Here is a 17796-nt window from a genome sequence, read left to right on the forward strand (position 1 = left end):
GGCTGGATTAAAATGCAAACCATTGTTAAGTTTTTAAAAAAATAATTTCGAATAAATGAGTGCTATAAATAAGAGGGACTTATTTCCCACAGGATGAATGCTTCCTTCTTTGGAAATCAGAGGATATTGGGAAAGGAAGTACTGTGAACATGATATGCCTTTAGGTTGGAGTTGGTGAATGGGGCACATGGGTGGTGTCGGCTGGAACATGTTTCATTCTTGCCCCTCGGAAGGCTGTAATCCAGCAAGGAGGAGAGATACTCCATAAGTAATTGCCATGGAGAGTATGAAGCACTGATGGACACCCATCTGACAGGTCCAGGAAGGCTCCTCTGAGAGAGGAAGCTTAAAAGAACTACAGAGGCACAGTGCATGGATCTGAGAGTTGGCTCCCAGGAAAGGGCTCAGCATATATGACTTTTTGAAGGGAACAGCAATTGGTTAGTAGGTCAGGGGAATGCAATGAAAGCCATAGCAGAGAGTAAGAAGGGAAGTTGATGTCAATGTCTGTGACGGGGAGCGTCTTGAAGGGCACTGTCATAGCTGAGGGACTGTAATGTGCTGGACATTGTTCTAAGTCTTTTCCACAGGTTCCATCCTTTAGTCCTCACAGCCACCTTATAAAGGGTGTCGCATTAGTACATACATTTTGTAAATGAAAAGGCGGAGAAACAGAGAGGCAATGACTTTCTAAGATCTTAACACAAGCATGTAAATAAGCCTAGTCTATCCTATATAGTAGTGGGGGCCTGCTGCACTAAAGCACTGGCAGTCCAGGCTTACGATGATTAGAAGCCATGGAAAGTTCTGAGCGGGATAAGGAACCCTGTACTGTGGCCAGGACTGTGGACTGGAGGGAGCAGAGAGGACAGCGAAGATTCCAGGTAGGACTGGGCTCTACCCAGAGGGAAGGAGAGCAAACAAGTCTAACATAGGAGCTGGAAGGCAGAATCCAAGGACCGTGGGGGCAGTGTGGATGGGAATGGGGCAGGCAGTGAAGGGTGGACCCCAGGATGTGTGCGTTACCATCTGAGTGAGCTGTGAGGCTTGTCTTGTCTGTAGAGCTGGGTGAGGGGTGGGAGCCTCACAGGACAGTTAGGGCTGAATGCATGTTAGGTGGGCAAAGACGGCTCTGTCTACATCGAAAGTAACAAATGAAAGCCTGTCTCCTTCGTAGCTCTCTTCTCTGTGCCTTGTAGCAACTTAGTCTGAGGAGAGTCCTCCCTGCTTCTTGCTTCCATTATTTTCTTCCCGAGCGTGCAGAACATGTCGATCTCACTGTGATTCGGATGCTCCTTGCATTTCTGCCCGCCACGTCCTATCGATTAAGAAAGTGGTCCATCCCAACATATGTACATCACTTGTATGAATTGTTTGAGGTCTTACGGTCTCTGTATCTCTCAGGAAGACTACCTTACGGATGGTCAGATCTCTTCTTAAGACGTGCTAATGTACTAAACAATAAGATCCTCGACAGGTGCCCCAGCTCTCTGCTCCCAAACTTTCGTGCATATTACTTCACTGGAAACCATTATTCATCCTAAGAATAATCAGCGTGCTCATCACAATCATCATAGGCATCATCGCCACCGTCACCCTTTAATACAGATGAAAAGCTAAGACCTCAGAAAGACCTAAATGATTCATTCAACAAGACATGTCTGGAAAGTGAGAGGATTTAGAAATTCCAAATCCCTCATCTTTCAAGTGTAAGCTTTCAAAGCATCTATCAGGAGTCAGGTGTGTACTGCATGGTAGGTAGGTATTAAGCTCAGCGCTTTATGCAGTCACTTTTTGATTCCCCTAAGGTGGACATTGGTATGATCCTAAGGTTAATGTAGGAAGAAACTCAGAGATGGCACATATGTTGCTTAAAGTCTAGAAGGCTGAACCATGGTTGGAATGTGGGTTTTTCCCAAACTAACGCGCCTACCCTGCGAGTCACCAGAGTGCACTGACTCATTTTCGTTTCCACACCAAGCTGCAGCCCTTTCATTAAGTCCCCAGAAAAGATGCAAGTTCCCCAGAGGATGACAAAGCGACACGGCTAAGAGAAGCAGGTCCTGGAAGACAAAAGGTGCAGAGGCATGTCCCCTCAAGAGTTGGCAGGCTTCTGCACGAGAGGATGAAAGTCTTTACGCAGACAGCAAGCATTTCTTTAACCTTGGGCTTATCCTGCTGGTGTTTGTCCTGTGTGATGCAGCCTCTGCTTCCTGCTGTTGAGCTCAAGGTAATTCTCTCCTCCTCAGAACCCCCCCCCCCCCCTTGGGTTGTGCAGATGGTTGGTCCTGATCTCCTGGAGTCATCTCGTTGATGAGGCCAATATAAATGCATGACGGAGTCCAATTCCAGGCGCTTATTTCTACAGAGCTCAGCGGAGCCCATCCACAGAGTCATAGGGAAGGCTCTGAATGATGGGCGGAGGAAGGTGTTTGAAGGTCAGAACTCCTGCAAGGCTCCTTACTGCAGCTGTGCGGTTGCTGTGGTGGCCGCATCTCACTTACCTTTGGGCAGCTATCTATAGCCATGGCACAGCTGCAGTTATTGCCATTCTCAGCCGAGATACTTCCTGTGGGATTTTGAAGCATCTCTCACCAGAACATGGGGCTCTAGAAAGTGAGAGTGTTTGAGCCTCACATTCTAGCTGTGATACTTTGGGGGCCGTATCTCCCCTTCTCTGAAATGGGGCTTCCTCATATGCAAATGAAGACAGTCTCATCTGCTCAAGCGTTTGCTGTGAGAATTAGTTTAAATGACATATAAAATGCTTATTATAATTCATGGAGCAAATTAGGCCCTCACCTTACAAACCCTTTCTTCACCCAAGGGTATGGACCTAATAACCAGCCGGGTCTCACCCTGGTCTTTTCTGTTTATGAGCTATGCAGGGAGAGACTGGGAGAAGTCGGGCTTATTAATCTCCATATAACCTGTAGAGTAATTAGATTGTTTATTCTTGGCTCTTTGGGAAGAAGGAACTATAATTACAGGACCAAATTAAATGGCATTATCTTTTATTGTCTCCTACTGTTAGAAGGCTTCCTTTGCCAAGTCCTTTTTAGGAGCTGGAAAATTTTCCCATACCAATCTTCTCCTTTAGTGTCTAAATCCTGAACCTTTCCAAAGACTCTGAGTGGAAAGTTTGTTGGTATTGCTTGAGGAAGATGGAGTGTGTCCAAAGAGTCCATTTTGTTATCTATGTCAGAGGTTACCAACTGTTGCCTATAAGCCTCAGCTCTTCTTCTGCAGTGTACAACACCCACTGTCAAGTGGCTGTCTGGCCAGGGCTCACAGTTCTCAGTCCCTTGCCTCCCTCTTTCTCTGATGCATTAGGAGGGATCATGTAGTCAATTGAATGTGGAAAAACATACATGTGCCCCTCCTGGCCCGATAAGGTTCAAAAAAAAAGTGCGTCTTCATTCATTTCTTCACCCATTTTCTGGCTTCATGGGAGGGTGGGGTGGATCTCCAGGTTTTCTTGGAAGCCTAGAAGATTGCAAGATGTCAATCAAGTTAATCCTAAATGACTCCATGGCATCTAGCCCAGTACAGCTGCTTAGAAGTTTGAAATTTTCTCATGTTAGGGCCCTGAGATTTCAGGTTGTAGCTGCTGCAGCAGTTAGCTTTATCCTAATGAGCACATGGCCTAATTTGTTCTATCCCTGTCTGGTGGGATAGGCAGAACTGTGAATGAATAAGTCTCAGACCAGTGCAGTGAATGCTAGGTGTAGAAGTCGGAAGAGAGTTCTGTGTTCATAGAGAACCAAGTATGATTTTCTAGAAGTTCAGTGGAAACTTCATGGAGCAAGGGACCTTTGAGATAGACTGTTAGAGGTGAAAGGTATTTATGGGTGAAGGACAATAACTGGAAAAACAATTTAAGCCACAGCAGCATCATGAACAGGTCTATGGAGCCTGAGCAGGGACATGTATGGTTTGCTGTGAGAAGGGTTTCCATTGAGAAGCAGATAGCAATTCGTCATTTTGTCTGGGGAGTACACTCTAACAGCAGCACAGATGGGCTGGGTTTGATGGGAGCAAGTTAGTGTGCAGAACACTCTATAGCTTCACAGCAGAGATTCCCACAAAGGCTTTCTGCATGAAGAAAGAATTCATAAAAGATTTTCCCCCTCACAACATTGGTGGCAACATGAAGAGTTGATTTCAGGTGTCACCTTGCTAGATCCATGTATGGTATTTGAACATCAGAGACCACAGGAAATTCCTCACGTGGGAATGTTCTGTCACAGTCAGGAGGTTCCTGTGTAGCTCGGTTTTATCCCCAGACCCCTTTGATAAAATCCTATTAAAGTAATGTCTTTGTCCCAGGGAAATCATAGTGCTAGACATCAGCTTTAACACTTTCTGATTCACTTTCTCCTTCATTCTGCACAATTAGAGAAGGTATCCTGTAGGTTAAAGTGTCCCTGTTAACTCAACATGACACAGAGATTACCCTCAAGGGTTTATGCTATATAATCCTTTCTCAAACCCAGTACACTCTTTCTTTTATGTTGTGTGTGTGTGTGTGTGTGTGTGTGTGTGTGTGTGTGTGTGTTTATGTTTGCAAATGGGCACACATGTATGTGGGGTGAGGTTGATATTCTTTATCAATTGCTCACCACCTTATTCACTGATGCAAGTTCTTTCAAATGAACTAGTTTGTCACTTTGGCTGATCTATCTAACCACTCTGGGTAGACAGTCCAGCTTTCTTAAGGAATCCCATCTCTACCTTCTAAGAACTGGAGTTACAAGTAGGCCATGCCTGCCTGACATTTTCTGAGAGTTCTGGGATCTGAACTCCAGTCCTCACATTTGCATTTCCCATCAAGACATCTCCCCAGCCAGAAGTCCCAATCTCACGATCTGCATGGTGTCTGTCACCCTTTACTATTGTGACAGTTGTGATGCTGATGAACAGAGAGATGAGACCATTGAGACTCAGGCAGGTCACACATTATGGGGCAGCTCCCAAGTCTCTGAACACCTACCCAGCTGCACTCTTGGGTCCTCCTCAAGTCCACACTGCTCGTGTGTGTGTGTGTGTGTGTGATATACTCTGTAACTACTCTGCTTTGGCTAGCTCTAATGGCCCTCTGTGATACAGCTATAATCTCTGTTTTACACGGCTTTCCCAGAACCCTAGACAGGTTACACCTTTACTCCTTTGTGAAAAGCAACTTGTGAGAAGAAAGATTCTTGCATTGAAGAACCCCTCTCTTTGTTTTGTTTTATATATATATATATGTATGTATCATAACACCACATTTATCTCTCAGAGTATAGTTTGATAATATCAAATATATTCACTGTTCAGCAGCCTGTTGGGACTTTTTCATTTTGTAAAACTGGAACTTTGTGCCCTTAACAACTCTCCAACCCCCTCTTTCCCACAGTACGTGGCAACCACCATTCTAATCACTGTCTCTATGAATCTGGCTATCCTAAGTACTAACAAAGGTGAAAATATATGTCATTTATATTTTTGTGACTGGATTGTTTTGTGAAGTCTAAAAGAACCTTCCACCTTCATCTACATGGTGGAAGGTAGTAGACGTTCTTCCCAAGACTAAATAAAGTCTGTGTGTCTGTGTGGATGTAAGAGGTTGATGTTGGGTTATATGTCTTTCTTAATAGCTCTTCACCTTGTTTCTTGAGACAGATTTTCTTTCTAATCCTGTAGCTCATTGATTCCTCTAGACTGCTGGCCAGAAAATTCAGGGATCCTCCTTTCTGTGCTCCTAAACACTGGGTTGCAGGTGGATAGTGCTACACCTAATTTTTACCCGAGTCCTGAGAGTTGGACACAGGTCTTCTTTCTTATACAGCAGACACATTAGCAATGGAGCCATCATCCCAGCCCTGAGTAATTCTCTGTTATGTGAATGTAAAATATTCGTGTATTCATCTATGGGTACCTTTGGACAATTGTGAATAATGTATCTGTGTAAATGAAGGTACTGGGTTGCATGGTAATGCCTCACTGGTTTTTGTTTGTTTGTTTTGAGTGGTTACAAATTTTCCTACTAATTGTAGTCTCTCTCTGAGTATTCAAACTTTTTAGTCATTTTGAGATTGTATTCTCTACCTGGTTGAGTTGAAGTTCTTTTTGTAGTTGTTGGTTATATACACATTATATACACATATAAATATGAATATATGTACTATTTTTTATTAGTTGAGAATTTTAAACAATGCCTTTTGATCATATCCACCCCTGTCTTTGTACCAATATCTATTAGTTACTTTTCTATTGCTGTGTTACAACACCATCACCAACACAACTTATAGAAGAAAGAATTAATCTGAACCCATGGTTCCACAAGGTTGGAGTCTATGTTGGCTGAAAATAGTGGCAGGAACAACTGAAAGTTCTCATCTTAAACCTGAGTCAGGAAGGAAGGAAGGAAGGAAGGAAGGAAGGAAGGAAGGAAGGAAGGAAAGAAGGAAGGAAGGAAGGAAGGAAGGAAGGAAGGAAGGAAGGAAGGAAGGAAGGAAAGAAGGAAGGAAGGAAGGAAGGAAGGAAGGAAGGAAGGAAGAAGAGGGAGAGAGAGAGGGAGAGAGAGAATTCAAAATGGTGCTTGACTTTGAAATTTCAAAGCCTGCTCCTAGTGACACACTTTCTCCAACAAAGACCCTCTCCCTAAACCTATGCAAACATCACCACCAACTAGGGAGCAGGTGTTCAAACATCTAAGCCTATAGGAGACATTCTCATTCAAACTACCACACACCATAAGTCCTTCAAGACCGATATGTGTTGTCCAAACATTGCAAAATGTAGAGTCTTCCACTGGAGACTAATCGACCTACCAGAGTCTATACTTTTAGAGAAAACTTCTCTTTCTCCTAGCACCCAACAGTTGCCAATAGCTGCACAGCTAGGGGTGAGATCATGTGCCAAGCTCCTCCTCTCCATGCTGGGATTTGGTTTGACATGGGATTTCATGTGCTTTTGTCCATGTTGTCCCAGCCTCTGTGAGTTCCTATATACAGCAGTTCTGCTGTGTCCCAGCGCCCTTGTTCCACATTAGCCATCCACCACTGGTTTTTGCACTTTTTCTGCCCTTTCCTTCTGCATGGATCCTTGAGTCTTGTGAAGGACTGGTTCCTTTTAAGGCTGAGATTCTGCAGTCTCTTTTTCTCTATGCCTTAGTCAGTTGTGTTAATTGCTAGCTACAGTAAATAGGAGCTTCTCAGATTGGTGATGAGAGATGTATTGATCTATGGGTATAACAACACGTCATTAGGTGTTGGTTTAATACTGTGTCCATTTAGCAGCATAATGGTAGTAGATTTCCCCCTAGAGCCTATGACAGTATTCTGATAAGAGGACTGAAACTGCTTATCAAATATGTAATTTGCAAGTGCTTTCTCCCCAAATGCTACATTTCTTTCACTCTGTTGATTATGTTCATTGAGGCACAGATGTTTTAATTTTGCTGTCATCCAATTTAGCTCATTTATTATAATTAAAAATTATGTGTATGGATGTTTGTCTGCATGTATATATGGCACCATGTTTATGTTGGATGTTTGCAGAGGCCAGAAGGAAGTGTCAGATCCCCTGGAACTGGAGTTACAGACTGATGTGAGCCACCATGTAAGTGTTAGGAAGGAACTAATCCTGGTCTTCTACAAGAGCAGTAAGTGCTCTTAACTGCCAAACCACCTCTCCAGCCCCCAGGTTTCCCACTTTTACATTGTTGTTGGTTTTTGCCTGTATTTTGTGTGGCATAGCCAAGAACTCCTTGCCAAGTAAAGGGCCCCTAAACCCCCACTCTTTCTTTTTTCTTTCTGAAAGGGTTGTAGTTCAGGGTGTATGTTTCTGTCATGGCTACACTGAGCTCATCTATATAAGGTTTCAGGGCAAGGTCTGGCTTCATTCTTATATCAATGGATATCAGGGGGTTTTGTTTGTTTGTTTGTTTTAGTTTGTTTTGGTTTGGTTTGGTTTTTTGTTTCTGGAAACTTTTTCTGGAGACATTTTTTTCTCTTTCTTTTTTTCAGGACTGTACTGTGACAGAATGGACATCTCAGTAGCTTCTGAGGTTGGTACATTGCTATCACCACAATTACTCCAGCAAACCTGGTTCCCTCAGCTGCTGCCACATTATGCAGAATTAGTGCTGGAGACACTTTCTTTTCTCTACTGAATAGTCTCTGCCTCTCTGCTGAAAATTATTTGACCACATATGCAAGGGTTTGGTTTGGATTTTGGATGCTATTCCATTGATCCACAAATTTATTTCTCTACCAGCAACATACTGTTTCATTGATGTAGGTTTGTAATGCACATAGGATTGAAATTAAGAAGTGCGGGACTTCCAGCTTCACTCTTTTTCAAGGCTGTTTTGGCTATTTGGGAGCCTCCTTTGATTACCTTTTAAATTTAGTTTGGCTTTCTCCATGCCTGGAGCAACCATCATAGTGATTTTAATAGGGATTAAATCCACGAATTGCTTTGGATGGTTTTAATGTCTTAATAATATTAAGTCTACTTGGAGCAAGGGTTGACTTTCCATTCATTTGTTTGTTGGGGAACCATTTCTTTTGAATGAGCAGATAGTAGGCTAGCTAGTATCTCTTTTACCTAACTGGTTTCCTAGATGAATATGCAAAAGCGAGGGTCTGGGTAAGGTTTGATCCTATAAAGACCCTGGCTAATTCCTCCTTATGATTCTCCAGTTCATAAAAATTACTTAGCTTCCCTAGTTTTCCTTTTTGTTTGTTCCTAGAAAACATATAGCTCTATTTTATAATTATTCCTAATCTGTCATAGTATTACAGATCGGAACACATGCATACACTCACACAGCCACATATACACCAAACACACACACACACACACACACACACACACACACACACACACACACATTTCCCACCACACACACTCACTTACAAACACAAATTTCACACCACACACACACACACACACACACATACATACACAAATTTCACACCACACACACGCACACACACACACACACACTTACATACACAAATTTCACACATACACACACACTTACATACACAAATTTCACACACACACACACTTACATACACAAATTTTACACACACACACATGCACTCACTCACTTACATACATAAATTTCACACCACACACACACACACACACACACACACACTCACACACACACACTCACACATACACACACACACACACACTCACCCACTCCACATGTGCTCTTCTTTTGCTTTAGGTCTTAAGTTCATACTGCAATTTACAACATCTTCAACTTTTTTTCATTTTTTTATTAGATATTTTCTTTATTTACATTTCAAATTATATCCCCTTTCCTCATTTCCCCTCTGAAAACCCATCCCATTCCCCCATCCCCTTGATCACTAATGCACCCACTCCAGCTTCCCTGTCCTGGCATTCCTCTATACCAGGGCATCGAGCCTTCACAAAGCCAAGGGCCTCTCCTCTCATTGAACATCTTCAACTTTTATATTTGTTTTTAGCATACATTATCCATTAGTCCATTGTGGATTGAAGTGTGGCTTCAAAGGAATAACTTTTAACTGAACAATTAAATTGTTATAAGCATCACATAAATGTCAGAGTCAATATTCAAATCAGATCTTTCTGACTAAGCTGTCAAATCAACTCCTCCATATAACTAGGTCCCTCCTAATTTTCAAGGTAGTTAAAAGTGGGGGATTGGAAATTGTGTGTGTGTGTGTGTGTGTGTGTGTGTGTGTGTGTGTGTGTGTGTGTGTGAAATCCTGCCTAAAATTATAGGGTCAAAAATATAGGGAAATAATTTAAGGCTTGTTAAAATAAATGGGATTGCACATGGAAGACTCTGAATGAATTCTATGTAAACAAATAAATCAAGGATTCCAAAAGAAAGTTCTAGGAATTGTCTGACTTCTGGATTAAGAAACAGGAGATGTCATGTCTCGGGCTTTTGTTGGATGCTGCTGTGGTCCTGAGGAGATTGCTTGTGCTGGTATCTACGCAGTACCCACTTTTCAAGAGAAGCCAGGACGGGAGAAGGATAACCTCACACCACTCTCCTCCTCACCACAAAACTGATTTCCTGATCACAAAGATGAGCAAGACCGGAGGAAGGCAAATGAAACCTTGTGGAGACTATCTGAAAAGATATTTTGTGAAGAATACTGTCTTTCATAATGTGAACAGTAAGTGGGAGGCATGTGTAGATATTTCTGCTCACCTACTGAGAAGGAACAAGGGTGATCAATCTGCAAGGAGCAGAACAGACAAAAAGAATCTCCAATACCTCTGTCTCCAGGCAGAGCACATGGGAAACACTACTTTATCACTTTAGCTGGGACAGCTGGTAAATTCCTTTTGAGGAAAATTATCAATTTTATTTATTTGTTTTGTGTGTCATGTACTTGTTCATACCTGTGTGTGTGTGTGTGTGTGTGTGTGTGTATACACAGGTGAGTGTGCATGGAGGTCAGAAAATGATGTTGGGTGCCCTGATTTATCACTCTTTATCCTATTCCTTTGAGACAAGGTCTTTCACTAAGTTGGAAGTAGGCTCGTGACCAGGGAACCCCAGCGATCCTATTGTACTCACCCTCCACAGCTTTGGGGTTCCAGGCTTGTGAACACAATGACACCAAGTATTTCAGATGTGTTCAAGATCTGAACCCAGATCCCAATGCTGTGCAGCAAGTGCTTTTAGTCACTAAGCCATTTCTCTCTTTTTCCTTGGGTCCCTTTGCTATATAGGCTATTCTGACCTGAATTGCTTCCATTCCAAGGCAGAAGGGAAGCAACGAGATGGGGCACAGTAAGAGTGTAGACTAAACTTTGGGCCTTCATTCCATCATCTGTTAGTTGGGAATCTTCTGGAAAATTCTTAGAGTTTCTGCTCCTTTATCCATGAAATTGTAGGAGCTTTGCAATGTCGGAATTAGAATAAAATTGCAGACAAAGCCTAGCTTTCACAGTTGCCCTGAACATGCAAACCCATACAATACTCAAAAGCCTTTGTAGGAATGCCTCTTTGATGGTGAAGAAAATGAAGTTCAACAGGGATACAGGATCTGATTAGGTAGGCCCCCAGGAAACATGCCAGAAATGAATGAAAGCCTGACTATTGTTCAAATCATGAAACTGATAGTTCCTAGAAGTGGAGGGAGGAACGACTCTTGCTTCTTCCAGTTGTCTCGCACCTTGCTGAGTTATGTGTAGAATCCCTCCCCAGTCCCTTCCCCCATCAAAGGCTCCTTCACATCTACCACTCTGTAGGTAGAATTCTGTAGGGAGGGAGTAGACATGGTAACAGCTGTAGAGATGGTAAGGTGCCAGGTAGTGTTTGTTCAGGTGGATACTATAGCACCAGACTAGCATGGAACTCAAATATTGAATCACTATTCTTCAGACATCTTTGTGTTTAAATCATAGCCCTGTCAAGCTCACATTTGATATGCACTAATTAATGTTCCCTGTGAATTTTACCCAATACTCTCCTTGGTGTGTGTGTGTGTGTGTGTGAGTGTGTGTGTGTGTGTGTGTGTGTGTAGACAGAGATTCCTACAGACCCAAGAGATCATAAAAAAAGCACCTGTCACTGTTACATTCAGAACTTGCTTCTCTGTGGCTGATGGTGCTTCTTGATGAGAATGGTAGGTATAAGTTATTAGATAAATATGAATCATTTATGAGGAAGTCACCTACAGCAAATGAAGTTAATATTTTTTTTAGGTATCCATCAAAACCAAGATCTCAAGCTGAGTTAAAGAAGTAACACCAAATTCACTGTGTGAATTCATATTCCAACTCTCCCTGACATTTTTTATCATATTCTTTTCCTTCCCATTCAGAATGAAGAGGCATTGCCAGCAAGAAGTGGGATTGAACAGTGGGAGGAGAGTATGCTGGGCTCTTTCAAGTGGAATATCCACAAAATTTCTTTTTTTTTTTGTTTTTGTTTTTTGTTTTTTGTTTTTTGTCTGACCTGAACTTTCTTCATAAGTAACACAGTATATTCCTATGTGTTTCCTAAATGATTCTTTTTTTCCCATTTTTATTAGGTATTTAGCTCATTTACATTTCCAATGCTATACCAAAAGTCCCCCATACCCACCCACCCCCACTCCCCTACCCACCCACTCCCCCTTTTTGGCCCTGGCGTTCCCCTGTACTGGGGCATATACAGTTTGCATGTCCAATGGGCCTCTCTTTCCAGTGATGGCCGACTAGGCCATCTTTTGATACATATGCAGCTAGAGTCAAGAGCTCCGGGGTACTGGTTAGTTCATAATGTTGTTCCACCTATAGGGTTGCAGATCCCTTTAGCTCCTTGGGTACTTTCTCTAGCTCCTCAATTGGGAGCCCTGTGATCCATCTATTAGCTGACTGTGAGCATCCACTTTTGTGTTTGCTAGGCCCCGGCATAGTCTCACAAGAGACAGCTACATCTGGGTCCTTTCGAAAAAATCTTGCTAGTGTATGCAATGGTGTCAGCGTTTGGATGCTGATTATGCGGTGGATCCCTGGATATGGCAGTCTCTACATGGTTCATCCTTTCATCTCAGATCCAAACTTTGTCTCTGTAACTCCTTCCATGGGTGTTTTGTTCCCACTTCTAAGGAGGGGCATAGTGTCCACACTTCAGTCTTCATTTTTCTTGAGTTTCATGTGTTTAGGAAATTGTATCTTATATCTTGGGTATCCTAGGTTTTGGGCTAATATCCACTTATCAGTGAGTACATATTGTGTGAGTTCCTTTGTGAATGTGTTACCTCACTCAGGATGATGCCCTCCAGGTCCATCCATTTGGCTAGGAATTTCATAAATTCATTCTTTTTAATAGCTGAGTAGTACTCCAATGTGTAGATGTACCACATTTTCTGTATCCATTCCTCTGTTGAGGGGCATCTGGGTTCTTTCCAGCTTCTGGCTATTGTAAATAAGGTTGCTATGAACATAGTGGAGCATGTGTCCTTCTTACCAGTTGGGGCATCTTCTGGATAAATGCCCAGGAGAGGTATTGCTGGATCCTCCGGTAGTACTATGTCCAATTTTCTGAGGAACCACCAGACTGATTTCCAGAGTGGTTGTACAAGCCTGCAATCCCACCAACAATGGAGGAGTGTTCCTCTTTCTCCACATCCACGCCAGCATCTGTTGTCACCTGAATTTTTGATCTTAGCCATTGTGACTGGTATGAGGTGGAATCTCAGGGTTGTTTTGATTTGCATTTCTCTGATGATTAAGGATGTTGAACATTTTTTCAGGTGCTTCTCTGCCATTCGGTATTCCTCAGGTGAGAATTCTTTGTTCAGTTCTGAGCCCCATTTTTTAATGGGGTTATTTGATTTTCTGAAGTCCACCTTCTTGAGTTCTTTATATATGTTGGATATTAGTCCCCTATCTGATTTAGGATAGGTAAAGATCCCTTCCCAATCTGTTGGTGGTCTTTTTGTCTTATTGACGGTGTCTTTTGCCTTGTAGAAAATTTGGAGTTTCATTAGGTCCCATTTGTCAATTCTCGAACTTACAGCACAAGCCATTGCTGTTCTGTTCAGGAATTTTTCCCCTGTGCCCATATCTTCAAGGCTTTTCCCCACTTTCTCCTCTATAAGTTTCAGTGTCTCTGGTTTTATGTGAGGTTCCTTGATCCACTTAGATTTGACCTTAGTACAAGGAGATAAGTATGGATCGATTCGCATTCTTCTACATGATAACAACCAGTTGTGCCAGCACCAATTGTTGAAAATGCTGTCTTTCTTCCACTGGATGGTTTTAGCTCCCTTGTCGAAGATCAAGTGACCATAGGTGTGTGGGTTCATTTCTGGGTCTTCAATTCTATTCCATTGGTCTACTTGTCTGTCTCTATACCAGTACCATGCAGTTTTTATCACAATTGCTCTGTAGTAAAGCTTTAGGTCAGGCATGGTGATTCCACCAGAGGTTCTTTTATCCTTGAGAAGAGTTTTTGCTATTCTAGGTTTTTTGTTATTCCAGATGAATTTGCAAATTGCTCCTTCTAATTCGTTGAAGAATTGAGTTGGAATTTTGATGGGGATTGCATTGAATCTGTAGATTGCTTTTGGCAAGATAGCCATTTTTACAATGTTGATCCTGCCAATCCATGAGCATGGGAGATCTTTCCATCTTCTGAGATCTTCTTTAATTTCTTTCTTCAGAGACTTGAAGTTTTTATCATACAGATCTTTCACTTCCTTCACTTCCTTAGTTAGAGTCACGCCAAGATATTTTATATTATTTGTGACTATTGAGAAGGGTGTTGTTTCCCTAATTTCTTTCTCAGCCTGTTTATTCTTTGTATAGAGAAAGGCCATTGACTTGTTTGAGTTTATTTTATATCCAGCTACTTCACCGAAGCTGTTCATCAGGTTTAGGAGTTCTCTGGTGAAGTTTTTAGGGTCACTTATATATACTATCATATCATCTGCAAAAAGTGATTTTTTTGACTTCCTCTTTTCCAATTTGTATCCCCTTGATCTCCTTTTGTTGTCGAATTGCTCTGGCTAATACTTCAAGTACTATGTTGAAAAGGTAGGGGGAAAGTGGGCAGCCTTGTCTAGTCCCTGATTTTAGTGGGATTGCTTCAAGCTTCTCTCCATTTACTTTGATGTTGGCTACTGGTTTGCTGTAGATTGCTTTTATCATGTTTAGGTATGGGCCTTGAATTCCTGATCTTTCCAAAACTTTTATCATGAATGGGTGTTGGATTTTGTCAAATGCTTTTTCTGCATCTAAGGAGATGATCATGTGGTGTTTGTCTTTGAGTTTGTTTATATACTGGATTACATTGATGGATTTTTGTATATTAAACCATCCCTGCATCCCTGGAATAAAACCTACTTGGACAGGATGGATGATTGCTTTAATGTGTTCTTGGATTCAGTTAGCGAGAATTTTATCGAGGATTTTTGCATCGATATTCATAAGAGAAATTGGTCTGAAGTTCTCTATCTTTGTTGGATCTTTCTGTGGTTTAGGTATCAGAGTAATAGTGGCTTCATAAAATGAGTTGGGTAGAGTACCTTCTACTTCTATTTTGTGAAATAGTTTGTGCAGAACTGGAATTAGATCTTCTTTGAAGGTCTGATAGAACTCTGCACTAAACCCGTCTGGTCCTGGGCTTTTTTTGGCTGGGAGACTATTAATAACTGCTTCTATTTCTTTAGGGGATATGGGACTGTTTAGATGGTCAACTTGATCCTGATTCAACTTTGGTACCTGGTATCTGTCCAGAAATTTGTCCATTTCGTCCAGGTTTTCCAGTTTTGTTGAGTATAGCTTTTTGTAGAAGGATCTGATGGTGTTTTGGATTTCTTCAGGATCTGTTGTTATGTCTCCCTTTTCATTTCTGATTTTGTTAATTAGGATTTTGTCCCTGTGCCCTTTAGTGAGTCTAGCTAAGGGTTTATCTATCTTGTTGATTTTCTCAAAGAACCAACTCCTTGTTTGGTTAATTCTTTGAATAGTTCTTCTTGTTTCCACTTGGTTGATTTCACCCCTGAGTTTGATTATTTCCTGCTGTCTACTCCTCTTGGATGAATTTGCTTCCGTTTTTTCTAGAGCTTTTAGATGTGTTGTCAAGCTGCTAGTATGTGCTGTCTCCCGTTTCTTCTTGGAGGCACTCAGAGCTATGAGTTTCCCTCTTAGAAATGCTTTCATTGTGTCCCATAGGTTTGGGTACGTTGTGGCTTCATTTTCATTAAACTCTATAAAGTCTTTAATTTCTTTCTTTATTCCTTCCTTGACCAAGGTATCATTGAGAAGAGTGTTGTTCAGTTTCCACGTGAATGTTGGCTTTCCATTATTTATGTTGTTAGCAGTGCTCTCCTGTAATTCTTTAAGTGACTTATGAAAGTCCTTCTTGATGTCCTCTATTATCATCATGAGAAATGTTTTTAAATCTGGGTCTAGATTTTCTTTTGTGTTGGGGTGCCCAGGACTAGGTGGGGTGGGAGTGCTGCGTTCTGATGATGGTGAGTGGTCTTGGTTTCTGTTAGTAGGATTCTTATGTTTGCCTTTCGCCATCTGGTAATCTCTGAAGCTAGCTGTTATAGTTGTCTCTGTTAAGAGCTTGCTCTTCAGGTGACTCTGTTAGCCTCTATAAGCAGACCTGGGAGGGTAGCACTCTCCGTAGTTTCAGTGGGCAGAGTATTCTCTGCAGGCAAGCTCTCTTCTTGCAGGGAAGGTACCCAGATATCTGGTGTTCGAACCCGACTCCTGGCAGAAGTTGTGTTCCACTCATGAGAGGTCTTAGGATCCCGTAGGCAATCCTGTGTGGGCCCTTGCGGGTGTCGGGCGACTCCGCTGGCAAGGTACCCCTGGGTTCGAGTGGATCGGAAGGGGCTTGTGCCCCAGGTCAGTCCCAGGTAGTCTGCTTCCCTATTTACCGCAGTCTCAGGTTCCGCGCGATTGGATTGGGGCAGGCGCTGTGTTCCACTCACCAGAGGTCTTAGGATCCCGTGGAGAATCCTGTGTGGGCCCTTGCGGGTGTTGGGTGCCTCCGTTGGCAAGGTACCCTGGTGCTCAAGTCCACAAAATTTCTTTACAAGCTGAATGTTATAATATCCTATGGAGTGACCTAGAAATCGGCACATCACTGGATTAAGAAACTAAAATCATTGTGTATGCAGTTGTTGCTAGCTACTCCTGTGAAATAGAAGACAGGCTTCCAAGGTTTTTTGTTTTTTGTTTTGTTTATTTTTTTAATGGACTAGGGAAGGCAGATGAACATTAGACCTTGTTTAAAACTCTACCTATGGGATAGATTGAAATGCAACGTGAAGGGAATTGGAAAATAAAACTACTTCCAAGATCCTTGACCCTAGAAGAAAGGGGAACTGGTAAAAGTTTGACTAACCAAAGGTGCTTGCCAGTGTGGGGCTGAGGAAAAAAGAAATGAAGTATTAAACTAAGAAGGTGAAGATATTAAAAGAGATATTTCTTTTTTGCTGTTGACCAACCTGGAGTTGACTAGTCTGAGCTCTCCAACTCTGTATTGTTTGATCTTGGGCAAGCCATGTTGCTTCTCTGAACTGCTTTCTTATTTATTCAATGGGGAGTACATCCAAGAGCACTCCTATGAGACTTATATTTTATGTGAATATTACATTTTTATGGGTAAAGTGCTTTAATTCTTTTGCTCTATCATTTTCAAGTTCCCATCCCCAACACATTTTACTTTTCAACTCCATCATGAAACTCAGCTGAATTTTTTATGAGTTATTATACTTGGTATGTAATGCGTTGGAATGGTCTGTTTAAAAGGTAACCTATCTTCTCAGACTACATCACAGCAAGTAAAACACAAGTGAAAATGGGTTTATCAGTTATAGGAGATACAGCTAACTGATTGTGAGAGTCTCTCCCTCTCCTTCCCCTTCCTCTTCTCCCTCTTTCCTCCCTCTCCCTTCTTCTTTCTTCTTTCTGCTTTCTGCTTTCTTCCTTCTTTTTCTCCTCCTCCTCCTCCTCCTCCTCTTCTTCCTCCTTCTCCTCCTCCCTAGTTATATAGATTCAGAATAGATTAGCTACCAGGAAGAAGCTGCCCAACCAGGCATAGATAACATTTTTTTAAGGATCCTTGACTTTAGGTTGTGCTTTGTGCTTAGTTCTCCAAATAAACGTGAGCATAAGGAGTCCATGTCATCATGCTCCACTATGTTCATAGCAGCCTTGTTTATAATAGCCAGAAGCTGGAAAGAACCCAGATGTCCCTCAACAGAGGAATGGATACAGAAAATGTGGTACATTTTCACAATGGAGTACTATTCAGCTATTAAAAACAATGAATTT

At 41.9% G+C, this 17796-nt stretch overlaps 1 non-coding gene across 1 annotated transcript; it reads right to left on the reverse strand.

Annotated features, from left to right (window-relative positions):
- Positions 1 to 8012: 8012 nt before the first annotated feature.
- On the reverse strand, positions 8013 to 8141 carry Gm25877. The gene has a single exon (XR_003955472.1). It is a non-coding gene; the product is annotated as a small nucleolar RNA SNORA66 (small nucleolar RNA).
- Positions 8142 to 17796: the final 9655 nt, after the last annotated feature.

The sequence above is a fragment of the Mus musculus genome, chromosome 4, assembly GCF_000001635.26.
Source record: "Mus musculus strain C57BL/6J chromosome 4, GRCm38.p6 C57BL/6J".
Lineage (NCBI taxonomy): Eukaryota > Metazoa > Chordata > Mammalia > Rodentia > Muridae > Mus > Mus musculus.